Source organism: Monodelphis domestica, chromosome 5 (assembly GCF_027887165.1).
Source record: "Monodelphis domestica isolate mMonDom1 chromosome 5, mMonDom1.pri, whole genome shotgun sequence".
In the NCBI taxonomy this organism is placed as follows: domain Eukaryota; kingdom Metazoa; phylum Chordata; class Mammalia; order Didelphimorphia; family Didelphidae; genus Monodelphis; species Monodelphis domestica.
This window is the reverse complement of record NC_077231.1, coordinates 11,784,824-11,797,838: the sequence shown is the minus strand read 5'-3', so window position 1 is coordinate 11,797,838 and position 13,015 is coordinate 11,784,824.

Below are 13,015 nucleotides of genomic sequence, written 5' to 3'. Positions count from 1 at the left end.
GGAAACTGAGAACGTTCGCAGCGAAGCCTCTCTCTTCCCCTTCTCTTTATGGGTCCACCCCGTGACATATCTCCCACTTTCTTTTGCTCCAGCCTCCAGGCTTGGGTACCTTTGATCCCGACTCTCCTGGGCTCTGGCCCCCTTAATCATTCTCTTTCTCGCCTTCTTCTTTTCCCCTTAACATCTCCCTAAGCATTGATATTCCTGTCTTAGCGCTTTCCAACCAGCCTTGGTCTCCGGCATCTTTAAACGCAACCATTCCCTCAAGCTGTCATCCTCCATCTTTCCTCTTTTGTTCAGCGAAACTCCATGAAAAAAAGAAAAAAAACCTTCTCTGCCAACTGCCTCTGCTGCCTCTCCTCTCCGTCCTCAGTCCTTTGCCATCTGGCTTGGACCTCCTCAGTAAACTAGCATCTCTCTCTCCAAGGCTGCCAGTTATCTTTTTGGTGCCAAATATGAAGGTCTTGTAGCATCCTTCTTGATGGCTTCTCTCTGATCCTGTGTACTCTGTTCTATCTGGGTTGGGGGGACTCTCCTCTCCTGGTTTGCCACCTCCTTGTCTGATGGCTTCTTTTCCATCTCCTTTGCTGATCCATCCTCCCCCATTTAACTGCGGATGGCCCCAGGTGGGGTGACTATCCTGGGTCCTTCTCTCCTCTTTACTCTCATTGACGTCATCAATTCCCACAGGTTGATTATCTTTAAAAAAAAAAAAAGCCCTTACCTTTTTTTTTAAACCTTTACCTTCCATCTTGGAGTCAATACTGTGTATTGGTTCCAAGGCAGAAAAGTGGTAAGGGCTAGGCAATGGGATTGAGGGACCTGCCCAGGGTCATCAGCCGGGAAGTGTCTGAGGTCACATTTGAACTCAGGACCCCAGCTTTCTAGACCTGACTCTCCATCCACTGAGCCATCCAGCTGCCCCCCTAATTATTATCTTGATTCAGATGACTCCGAGGTCTACAGACCCAGCCCTGGTCTCTGTCTCAAGTTCCTATACCATGGCCAATTGCCTATCAGACATTTCTACCTGTCCAAAACAGAAATCATCATCTATCCACCCCAAACCCTCTCCTTTTCTGAACTGCCTTTTCCCTGTCAATTCTCTCTCAGCCTGTGGTGCCCAGCACAGAGTAGATATTTATTTAATAATTGTATAGTGGTTGATTGATAGGCTGTTTGATGTGCAAATCATCAGGGTAGCTCTCTCTCTGTCTCTCTCTCTTGCTCTCTCTATCTCTCTGTCTCTCTGTGTCTGTGTTTGTGTCTGACTGTGTCTGTGTCTGTCTGTCTCTGTCTCTCTGTCCCTCTGTCTCTGTCTCTTTGTGTCTCTCCTCTCTCTGTCTCTGTCTCTGTCTCTCTCTATGTCTCTCCTCTCTGTCTCTGTCTCTCTCTGTCCCTCTCTCTGTCTCTCTGACTCTCTCTCTGTCTCTCTCTCTCTGTGTCTCTCCTCTCTCTCTCTCTGTCTCTTTCTCTGTGTATCTCCTTTCTGCCTCTCTCTCTCTGTCTCCTCTCTCTGTCTTTCTCTGTCTCTGTCTCTCCTCTCTGTCTCTATCTCTCTCTGTTTCTGTCTCTCTCTGTCTGTCTCTCTGCCTGTCTGTCTCTCTTTTTCTCTCTCTCTTTCTCATGATTATCGATGCCACCTGGTGGTTAAAGAAGCTAAAATATCCATGAGCCAGTTTTCGGAGAACTCTCTGACATTTAAAAGTTTCTCTAGACTGGCTGCTGGGGTGAGAGGTGGCAAATGGGGGTGCAGGAGAACACTGAAGGATTCCCCAGAGAATCAAGGTGAATGTTGGCACTTCCCTAACAATCTAGCTACAGTGGTAACCTATAGACCAGGACTGTGCAGAAATGTCTGTGGAGGTTAGAGTTTATTAAAGAGCAGGTAAAGGGCATTTAGCCTCAGAGCAGCAGGGATCTTGGTCAATATTTATTGGGGCAAGGATGGACTAGATGACCTCTGACGCCTGTTCTGTGGATGCTTTCCCGTCATTCTAGAAATCAGAGCTGTCTAAAAGTGGAAGGAGTTGACTTCAGTGGAGCAAGGCTGGATGACTAGTAGATGGGAGATAAGTCAGTCCATCTACAAACATCATTAAGTGCTCACTATGGGCCAGGTCCCATGCTAGATGGTGAAGATACAAAGACTAAAGGCAACCAGACGCTGCCCTGGGCTGACACACTAAGGAAGACAGCATGTTCCTTAGCAGTGTGTACATAATCTATACAAAACGAATGCAAGAAATTGGGGGGAAGGAGAGGGAGGTCAGGAACTGTTGCAGGTAGAAGGTGGTACTTGAGCTGAGTCTGCAGGAAGCCAGGAGATGGGAGAGCATAGAAGATGGGCTTAGATGATGAATCGGCAAAGGAGACTGAAAGAGAGAGGTCGGATGGGTGTGAAGAAGAGAACTCTTTCTCAAAAAGCCGGTAGGGAAGAAAGAGTGAAGGAAGAGAGGGTTTGATGGTGTCAGACATTGCAGAGAGGTCAAGGAAGAGGAGAACTGAGAAAAAAGGCATTTGATTAGGCAATTAGGAGACTTGTTAACTTTGGAAAGGCCAGTTTCTCTTTCCAAAGGAAGAGAGAATTCTTGGTCAGTTAAGAGATGGGCCCAGATATTCTCTGGGATTCCTTCAGTTCTGAGGATATCCATGATGTCGTCCTTGTTTTACTGTTTCAACAACCAAAGAGAGACACTGAAGAGGCTAAGCCTCAAAGGGAGGTCTCTCAGGTCAAGGAGGTGAGAGTCTCTTCAGCCTGAGTCTCCAACACAGGAAGCCGAATCCAAAGTTCAAAACAGGAAGCCAAAATCTGAAATTGCAAAAGATCCTCACTAGAGCTCATGCCCATGAGGCAAAAGACTGCACAAGAACCTCCAGGGTCCCAGAGGTTCCCATAGGCTTATACACAGTTTTCTGCACCCATCAGCTCTCCTCCTCACATCTCTGGAATCTATCACAGTCCCCCCAATTTGCCTAGCACTGTGGGGTGGTGGGTGGGGCACAGTGCTTGTGGGCTTTTAGGGTTTGAACTTCCTTCTAGGAAAAGGTTCTTACTAAGTGGTAATGACTAAGTGTGGAAGGGGGGGACTCCAAGTTCTTGATTGATTAAGTTAAAATAAGCAAAAGGAATTTAAATTCTCTTTCACAGAAGATAAGTCAAGCCAACAAGCATTGATTAAGTGCCTACTAGGTTGTTGGGATACAAGGAAGGATAATACCAGTCCCTACCTTTACAATCAAATGGGGGGAACAACATAACAACCAGTTCAAACAAGCTATAGATGAGATGGATTAAGGTCATTCTCAAAGGAGAAGTGCTAGTGGGAAAGGCTTCTTGTAGAAGGGGGGATTTTAGGTGGGCTTGAAGGATGTCAGGGAAACCAGGAGGCAGGATAAGGAGGAACATCATTTCAAACATGGGGGAGGAAGAGCCAAAGAGAGAGCCTAGTCAGAAACTGGAGGGTACTGAGAGAAGAGCAGCCAGGAGGCCAGGGTCACAGGATCTTGGAGCATGTGGGAGAGAGGAAGGTGTAAAAAGACTGGTAAGGAAGGATATGGATAGCTTTCAATGTCAAACAGAGGACTTTCTAATTGAATAAAATTGAAAAAAAATTTCTTGTGGGCCATAATGTGCTTGGCACCAATATTGAAAAGGCAGTAGATAAATGAGAACCTAGCTAGGGATTCCTGAGAGTGAGGATCAGTTTTCATCAACCATGGGAATAATCTCTGGGAAAGTTATTTGTATCATGTTAATAACAATTAGAATATTTATATAGTATAGTATAGTATATTTACATAATATATATATAATATATAAATAATGGGTAAATAGTATAAATAGTATATTTATACAATATTTATACAATAACATCTATTTTCTTACATTTGATCTTCTAAGTAACTCATGATGTAGGCAGGTATTATCTTTGTTTGGCAAGTAGAGGAACTGAGTGAGGGCCAGGTGGGGATGGGCCTTACCCAAAGTCATATTACTAGTTGGCAGCAGAGCCAGGAATAGAAACTAGGGCTCCATATTTCCTGCCTAGCTTTTGTACCACTAGGTTATGCTTAACCCCTACGTCCTGGTTACTTCATCTGAAATCTGGGAGTAATAATTTTTTTTGTTATTTCTTACTCTCGAAATCTAGAGGAAATGAACAAGAAAGTAACCAACAAATGGCTCTGGAGCTCTTCAAGGGAATGGTAGAGGGGGGCAAAGAATTTGAATTGTCCAACTAGAGATGCGAATAAGAATGATGAGAATAACGAATAACTGTCTAATATAATGCTTTCTAGTCAGAGCGTCCATAAACATTTTATTAGGTACCTATGGTGTGCCAGGCACAGTACTCAGTTCTGGGGAGCCAAAAGACAAAAATTGAAAGAGGGGCATGATGAAGTCTTGGGCTATGTAGCTAGGTGGGAAATGTCCTCAGGCTTACAAAGTGCTTTATATCTGTCATCTTGACAGCTTGCATTACTATGACTCTTTAAGGTTGACAAAGGGTCAACACACGGTCTCCCCTTAATGGGTCCTCACAACAGACAGATTTGGCAGACAGGGCATGGACCACTCTCATGATCATTTGCTCATTGTCATATGGCCAAGTCCAGCTCCCTTCCAACCAGGTTGGGGGAATTTCCCTTCACGTGTGGAAGGAGTACTTCCCTATGGTTTACAGGACAAAACTCAAACTTCTCAGGCTTTTATTTCAGGTCTCTGTGATCTGCACTTGTCCTTTTCCACACCAGTATTATATGACACCTCTTCACAACTTCTATGTTTCAGTCAAACAAAACTCCTCATTGTTCCTTTTCCTGGAAAAGTCTCCAATTTCTGCTGCTGTTATTCTCATGCCTAGGATTTTTTCCTCCTCTTCCCTTCCATTCAAGGCTCAGCTCAAATCCCACCATCTTCCCAGAGTCTTTCCTAACTTACACTTTGTGATACTTTGGACAAGGCACTGAACCTCAGTAGGATTCAAGTGTTTCCTGTAAAATGAGAGAGATTCTGAAGCCTCTTTCCAAGTTGCAACTAGGGTTCCTAGGATTCTACCCACTTGTTATTTTCTTCTCCCTCCTCAAATATTATCAAAGGTGTTTGATCTCTCTTTTGCCCCTTGGGAGAAACATCCCCAAATTTGTAGCAGGGTCTCTCCCCAAGAATGAGAGGCTCAATTTCTGTACAATCCATAAATAAAAAAAGAATTTTATATGAAGAAGAAATTTAAGGTGGTGTAATAACCTACTAGCTGTGGAATAATCACATGGCCTTAGGGCTGATGAATCAGCCCAGAGTCTAATAGAGTAGCCTCTCTGGAAGTGATAGAACAGCAGCTTTCCAGGTGTGGAGTAGCACCTCTCAGTGTGGAATAGCAGTCCCACTGTGGATTAGCAGCTCCACAGCCTCGGGCTAATGGAGTAGCAGCTCTCTAGATGATGGAATAGCCCTTGGGGCTTATGGAATAGCCCAGCGTACAAGTTTGGGGGATCCTTCTGGAGTTCCAGAGCCTTGATACACATGTCCCATGTTCCCCCCATTGTACACCTTGTCATTTTTTGTCAGTGTAGGAGAGGTCTCACTACTGTAAGGATTAAATTAGGAGTTTTGACAAAATAAGAGAGCAGCTTTTAATAATTTAACAATTTAGTTTAAAATAGAGCTAGAAAAAGAATATAGTAAAGGAGAGAAATATAGGAAAAAGGTAGAGAAAAAAATTTCCTAATGTCTATACTAGTCATCCTATAACTACTTTTAATTACTACCTAAAATTGCCTATATCTACCTATAACTAACAACCACCCCACAAAGTTCCAACCCAATCCAGCCCAATCAAAACTAACCCAATCAGTGTTTAATCCAACCCCAATAGGTTTGTCAATGAAGACCAGCCATCTTCCAAAAAGTTCAAGAAATTTTAAAAATCTACAAGCCCAAACCAAAGTCAAAAAGCCCTCTCAGTAAGTTCAGACCCACCTTTATATTCCAGCAACTAAATGTCAACCACCAACCCAACACACTCCCAGCAGCCAACTTCCCTGCAACTGCCAGCCCTGTCAGCAACTGATCCCCTTTTTTGACCTCATTTCTTTTCTCTATGGTTCTTCCTTCCTGTCTCTATGGTTTCTACTGTCACTGTGGGCTGGTTAATCCCTACACATTTCTATGGTAAAAGGACCTCCAGGTGCCCCATTAAATAAAAAAATTAATTTCCTTTTTACACTACCCTTCTGGAACAATGGGAGCAAAAATTGTGGGGTGAAGCAAAGATGGTGACTTAGTAGCAGCAAAAATTCTGATTATTCTTCAAAATTGATCTTTAGAAGCTGCCTCCAAAGGACAGGAGTCAAAGCAAGACAAGTGAGGGGGCTCTCCCACTGAACACAATTTGGAAGGTAGGCAGAGAGTTGATTTTCATGGGATAACAGAGAACCATAAGCAAAACTGCAAATGGAGGAGCCACTTTGCCACCTATCTCACCAGATTCAGAACCTGGGTGTGGGCCAACTTTGAGAACCTGGGATGTGGGCTACACCAAAAAGGGAGCATCTCAAATCCACCCCTTGAGATACTGGACCCTGGCACCAGCCCTCAGTAAGGTCCGGAAGTCCATGAAGCTAGGTCCTTTCAAGCCTCAGCAGCAGCAGGGCAAAAAAACCAACAGAGGAAAATGTAAAAATTAAAATAATGAAAATATTACATTTTAGGAGGTTTATTAAATGATCATTAGAAATCAAGGAATAAAGAGAATACAAAATAAAGACCTTGTGCCCATGGCTGATTAGCCCATTTAAAATCCCTACACTTAGCTTACCACCACCATCACCAAGCTGGCTGCACACCAAAGAGAGGGAGAGCCTCAATGCCCACTGACTTTATCCTTTGTCTAAAGGAAGTACATAATGACAGGAAGTCAGTGGGTGCCCTGGAAATGCAGTTCTTTTTAGGGTAACAGATTTTCAATTACACAAGAAAGAATTGGCAAGCAACTTTGAGTTCCCAATCCACAGGTAAAAAAAAAGGTTGGGAAGATGAGAAAACAGCAAAAGAAACATTTAACTCTAGAAAATTTCTACAGGGAAAGAGAGCAAAGACCAGAATCAACAGGAGATGCTGGGATCCAAGCAACCCACATGCAAAACTTTGGAAAAAAAAACCCAAACTGGGAATTGGTCACAAGTTCTTGAAGAACTAAAAATCAAATAAGACAGGTTGAAGAAAAATGAGGAAAAGAAATGAAAGTAATGCAAGAAGAAAACAACAGTTTAAAAAACAAAATTGGTCAACCAGAAAAAGAGGCACAAAAATCCAATGAAGAAAGGAGTTCCGTGAAAAGCATGATGGACCAAATGGAAAAAGAAGATCAAAAGGTCATGTAAGAAATTCAGTCTTTAAAACTTATAAATGGGCAAATAGAAGTTAATGATTTCACAAGACATCAAGAAACAATAAAACAATCAAAAGAATAAAAAAAGAAGAAAATATTAAATATCTCATTAAAAAAATAACTGACATAGAAAATAGATCCAGGAGAGACAATTTGAGAATTATTGGACTACCAGAAAGTCATGACCAAAAAAAAAAACAACACCTAGATATCATATTACAAGAAATTATCCAAGAAAATTGCCCTGATATTCTGAAATGATGGGAGTGGGGAGGGAGATGTAGTACATTGGAGACCCACTATAGGTAATTAATTATGTCTAACAGTTCAGAATGAAAGTAAATAAAGAACAATATGAGTAATAAAACAGATTAGGCACAAAATGATGTCTAGTATAGAACATTAAAGATCCAGTTTAGGTGATTGATAGTATAGAATGGGTAACTGATCAATAATACAGATTCTGCAATTCATGCTTGATTAATGCTGAAACACAGATCTTGTGGTTGATGTTTAACTAGTACTAATGGGTAAGATAAATGAGATATCAGAGTTTGAGGATCTTGTTCCTACTATTGCCCCTCAGTGTTCCCTACCACTTCCATGTTCTCATATGTTGAAATACTTCATTTTCTTCTCCATGACATCAGGCCTCATTTCCCCAGCTAAGCATGACAGCTCATTCTAGCAATTTTCTTTACAGTCTTTGGTCTGGACTTTTTCTTACTCATCTTCTTACTTCTTGCTTGTATTTAACTAGTGCTAATGGGTAAGATAAATGAGATATCAGAGTTTGAGGATCTTGTTCCTACTATTGCCCCTCAGTGTTCCCTACCACTTCCATGTTCTCATATGTTGAAATACTTCATTTTCTTCTCCATGACATCAGGCCTCATCTCCCCAGCTAAGCATGACAGCTCATTCTAGCAATTTTCTTTACAGTCCTTGGTCTGGACTTTTTCTTACTCATCTTCTTACTTCTTGCTTGTATCTGTACAAGGGCACGCCAGGGATCATCCCTGGTGGTCATGGACATAGATTTGCAGATGTGCTGGAGGGAGAGATGGACAAAGGGAAGTGTTGGAACTTCTGAGATGTAGCTTAGGAGGGAAGGGAGCCCTTGGGTAAAGCTAAAGAGAAGCAGGGCCAACAGTGACGCCATTATTCCAGAAGCAGATGAGATGAGTCAATGCTAACTTCTAACCTTCATTCTGTCTATCCTGGGGAGATCCTTGGGGAAGTCCAGAGCAAGTCATAATGGTTACTGAACCTGAATGGGGCAACAGGGCTCCAGAGATCCTATTGGATCTTGAGGCCTTTGAAGACCAGAAGGTTTTTATTTCCTTAGTTCCAGCACGTAGTAGGCACTGAACAGACATTTGTTGGGTCAACCCATGGCTAATGTAAACATGGAGTTCTACACTTGAGTTCAAAAGAATCAACTTTGCCTATATGAGATAGTGAAATTGGGGGAGCTAACTTTTACCTTTGAACAAGGCTCCAGGGGCTTTGCTCTCGTTTCTTCTTTCTCCAACCACCTCTGCCTAGACTCCTTGACTTCCAGAGATTATTGGTCAGCTTCAGGGTCGAAGAGATGGAACAGTGGAGGGAAGGAAAGCTGATCGGGTGTGAAAGGGAAAAATTTCTTCCTAATCTGGGTGGGACTGGGAAAATGATTTGTCTTCTCTGACCTCAAGTTCCTCCTACTTAAAGTGAGGGGTCTGGATGAGGTGACCTCTGAGGTCCTTTGCAGCATTTTACCCAGGAGTCTAGGAGATGGCAGCTGATAGTAAGAGTCTGCTACAGTGAGGGTGAGGAGGAAGTAACTGGTTTGCTGAGGACAGGGGCTTTGGAAGCTTGTGAGGGAGCCAGTCACAAGGATTTATTGCTCAATTCAGCCAGCCTGCTGCTCCCAGCCCTAAGTGGGCCTGGGGGGGGGGGGTGGCCATCAGTTCTGAGTGCCTCTTAGGCTGAACCCATTAACCCCCTGAAAACAAGCAAGGCTGCCCCCTTACGAAAGGGCCTAGATTGATGGACGATCAACCACAAACTGGTTTTCAGCAAAATTTCAGAAGCCAAAACGTATTTGAACTCCAGTAGTTTTTCATTTTGCTCTCCCCAGGGCATTTGGTCTTGGGACTTCAGTGTTGGTAACTCTTCTCAACAGAAAAATGCCAGAGGACCAGAGACACATTTCTTAGAGGATTAGATACTTGTTCGTGGTTCTATAGCCCCTTTGGGTCTGCAAAGCACTTTCTTAATGTACCCTCATGCCAGTTGGTGATAGAGGCACAGTGTCTCTTGTTGCCATTTTTACGGGGGAAGCCCAGTGAGGGGAAGAACTTGCTAGGGTTATCTGGCCTGTAAGCAGGACAGGCAGGACTCCAACCCAGGGCTTTGTATCTGAACACAAGGACGCTTTGGGCCAGGTGGGACGGCTTCCCAAGCATGGCTCTCTTCCTGGTGTCTGAGGTTATGAATCAGGTCCCTGTTTGTTACTGGGTGGTTTCCTCAAGTGTTGGTGAGTCAGCTTCCTTGGCTGGAGTCTGTCTGTGAACAGAGTTCCACGCACACTGGGCTCTGCCTGAATTATTTTTGCATTCAGAACAGTTGATTCGAACTACATCAGGATTGAATGACAGCATTGGAGTGATGGGTATTTAAAGCTTTAGGTCACACATTCATTGGTGTGAGAATTGATAAGGGCCATAGAGATCACCTAGACTGATGGCCTCATTTGACAGAGGGAGAAACTGAGGTCTAGAGTGGTAGAAATCTAACTCCAAATCCATTGTTTTTTCACTGGTCTGTGAGGGCTTCTCCCAAGATTGGATGGACTAGATATGGGTTCTGGAATCTTGTCTGTCTCCTAGGAAGGATGGGTAGGGAACTAGTTCCTAGAAGAGAAGATGAAGGGGTTCCTCCCAACTTTGGAGCAGGTGTGGATATGCTCTCTTTGTTCTGGGCCCTCAGGACTCATTTAATTGGCTAAAGAACTGGAAAACTGTGAATATATTCAAGTCATCCCTGACTGTCATCCTCCAAGTGTAAGAAAGGCTCTCTGAGCTCTAAGGCACTTGTGGTTTCCCAGGCTTCTTGTCTATTCCTCTCTCTGTCCTTGCACCCTCTGCCCAATCCCTCAGTCTAGTGCCTTCCCTCTGAGACGACCCTCAATGAGTCCAGTATAAATCCTGTTGCAGACACCATCTGTCTGGTATATTAGACTAGGAACTCTAGGAGGGCAGGAGCTATTTTTCCCTTTCTTTGCAGGTACTTAAGTGTTGAGTGACTTTATTTGATTAGGGAAGCTGACCTCCAGAGTGGGGTGCCTCCTACTGTGTCTTTTTTCCTTTTGCCTAGGGACGTATATAAGCTCTCAAAAGGCAGTTAGGTTGTTGTCCTTTTCATGGGTACCTGACAAATAGGGTCCCAGATCCTGGAGTAGCTGTACTGTAGACTCGTCAAGAGCCAGGGTCAGCCACACAAAGAGAAACCACCCAAAGAAAGAGCTCATCTGGTGCTGATGGGGATGAAATATAAAATAGCTAATAAGCATCCCTCAGCAAGAAGTAGCCTGCAAATGTCTTTTTTAAAATTGTATTTTAAAATATTTTTCCATGTTTCCAGAATTCATTTTCTTTCCCTCCCCTCTTCCCCCCCCCAAAGCTGACAATTTCACTGAGTTGTACAAATGTTGTCACTTGATACCCATTTCCATATTTTTCATTTTTGCTATAGAGTGAGTTTTTAAAGCCTGAACCCCAAGTCACATCCCCATATATACATGTGATAAGTGATAAGTCATATATTTTGTTTTTGCATTTCTACTCCCATAGTTCTTTTTCTCAATGTGAATAGCATTCTTTCCCATAAGTCCTTTAGAGGTGTCCTGGCTTGTTGCATTGCTAGTAGTAGCAAAGTCCATTACATTGGATTATTCCACAATATATTCCTTTCTATGTACAATGTTCTCCTAGTTCTGATCATTTCACTCTGCATCAGTTCACTGAAGTTCTCCCAGTTCATATAGAAATCCTCCAGATCATCTTTCCTTACAGCATAGTAGTATTCCATCACCAACCTCTGCCACAATTTGTTCAGCCATTCCCCAATCGAGGGACAACTCTTCATTTTCCAGTTTTGCCACCACAAAGAGGGCGGCTATGAATATTTTTGTACAAATATTTTTCATTTTTCCTTATTATCTCTTTGGGGTACAAATCTAGTGGTGGTATTGCTGGGTATGCATTCTTTTAAAGCCCTTTGGGCATAATTCCATGTTGCCTTCCAGAATGGCTATATTAATTCACAACTCCACCAGCAATATACTAATATTCCAATTTTGCCACGATTCCTCCAAAATTTATTATTTTTCTTTTTTTAATTGTTTACTTAATCATTTTAGAATATTTTTCCACAGTTGCATGATTCATGTTCTTTCCCTCCCTTCTTCCTGCCCTCCTCTCATTACCAATGAGCAATATGTTGTTGATGCAGACCTATTTCCACATTATTAATATTTGCACTAGGATGATCATTTAGAGTCTACATCCCCAATCCTATCCCCATAGAACCATGTAATCAAGCAGTTGTTTTTCTTCTGTGTTTCTACTCCCATAGTTCTTCCTCTGAATGTGGAGAGCATCTTTCTCATAAGTCCCTCAGAATTGTCCTGGACCATTGCATTGCTGCTAGTAGAGAAGTCCATTATATTTGATTGTGCCACAGTGAATGAATCTCTGTGGATAATGTTCTCCTAGTTCTGCTCCTTTCACTCTGCATCAGTTCCTGGAGGTCGTTGCAGTTCACATGGAATTCCTCCAGTTCATTATTCCTTTGAGCACAATAGTATTCCATCACCAACAGATCAAATTTGTTCAGCCATTCCCCAATTGAAGGGCATTCCCTCATTTTCCAATTTTTTGCCACTACAAAGAGTGCAGCTATTAATATTTTTGTACAAGTATTTTTCCTTATGATCTCTTTGGGATACAAACCCAGCAGTGGTATGGCTGGATCAAAGGACAGACAGTCTTTTAAAGTCCTTTGGGTATAGTTCCAAATTGCCCTCTAGAATGGCTGGATCAATTCACAACTCAACCTGCAATGCATTAATGGCCCAATTTTGCCACATCCCCTCCAACATTTATTTCTTTCCTTTGCTATCATATTAGTCAATCTGCTAGGTATGAGATGGCACGTCGGAGTTGTTTTGATTTGCATTTCTCTAATTATAAGAGATTTAGAACACCTTTTCATGTGTTTATTGATAGTTTTTATTTCTTTATCTGAAAACTTCCTATATCATGTTCCTTGAACATTTGCCAATTGGGGAATAGCTTGATTTTTTGTACAATTGACTTAGTTCCTTATTAATTTGAGAAATGAGACCTCTGTCAGGTTTTTGTTATAAAAATCCCCCCCCCCCAATTTGTTGCTTCTCTTCTAATTTTGGTTGCTTTGGTTTTGTTTGTACAGAAACTTTTAAATTGAATATAATCATAATTTTTCATTTTATATTTTGTAGTGTTATCTATCTTTTGCTTGGTCTTATAGTCCTTCCTTTCCCATAGACCTGACAGGTATACTATTCTATGTTCACCTAATTTGTTATGATTTCT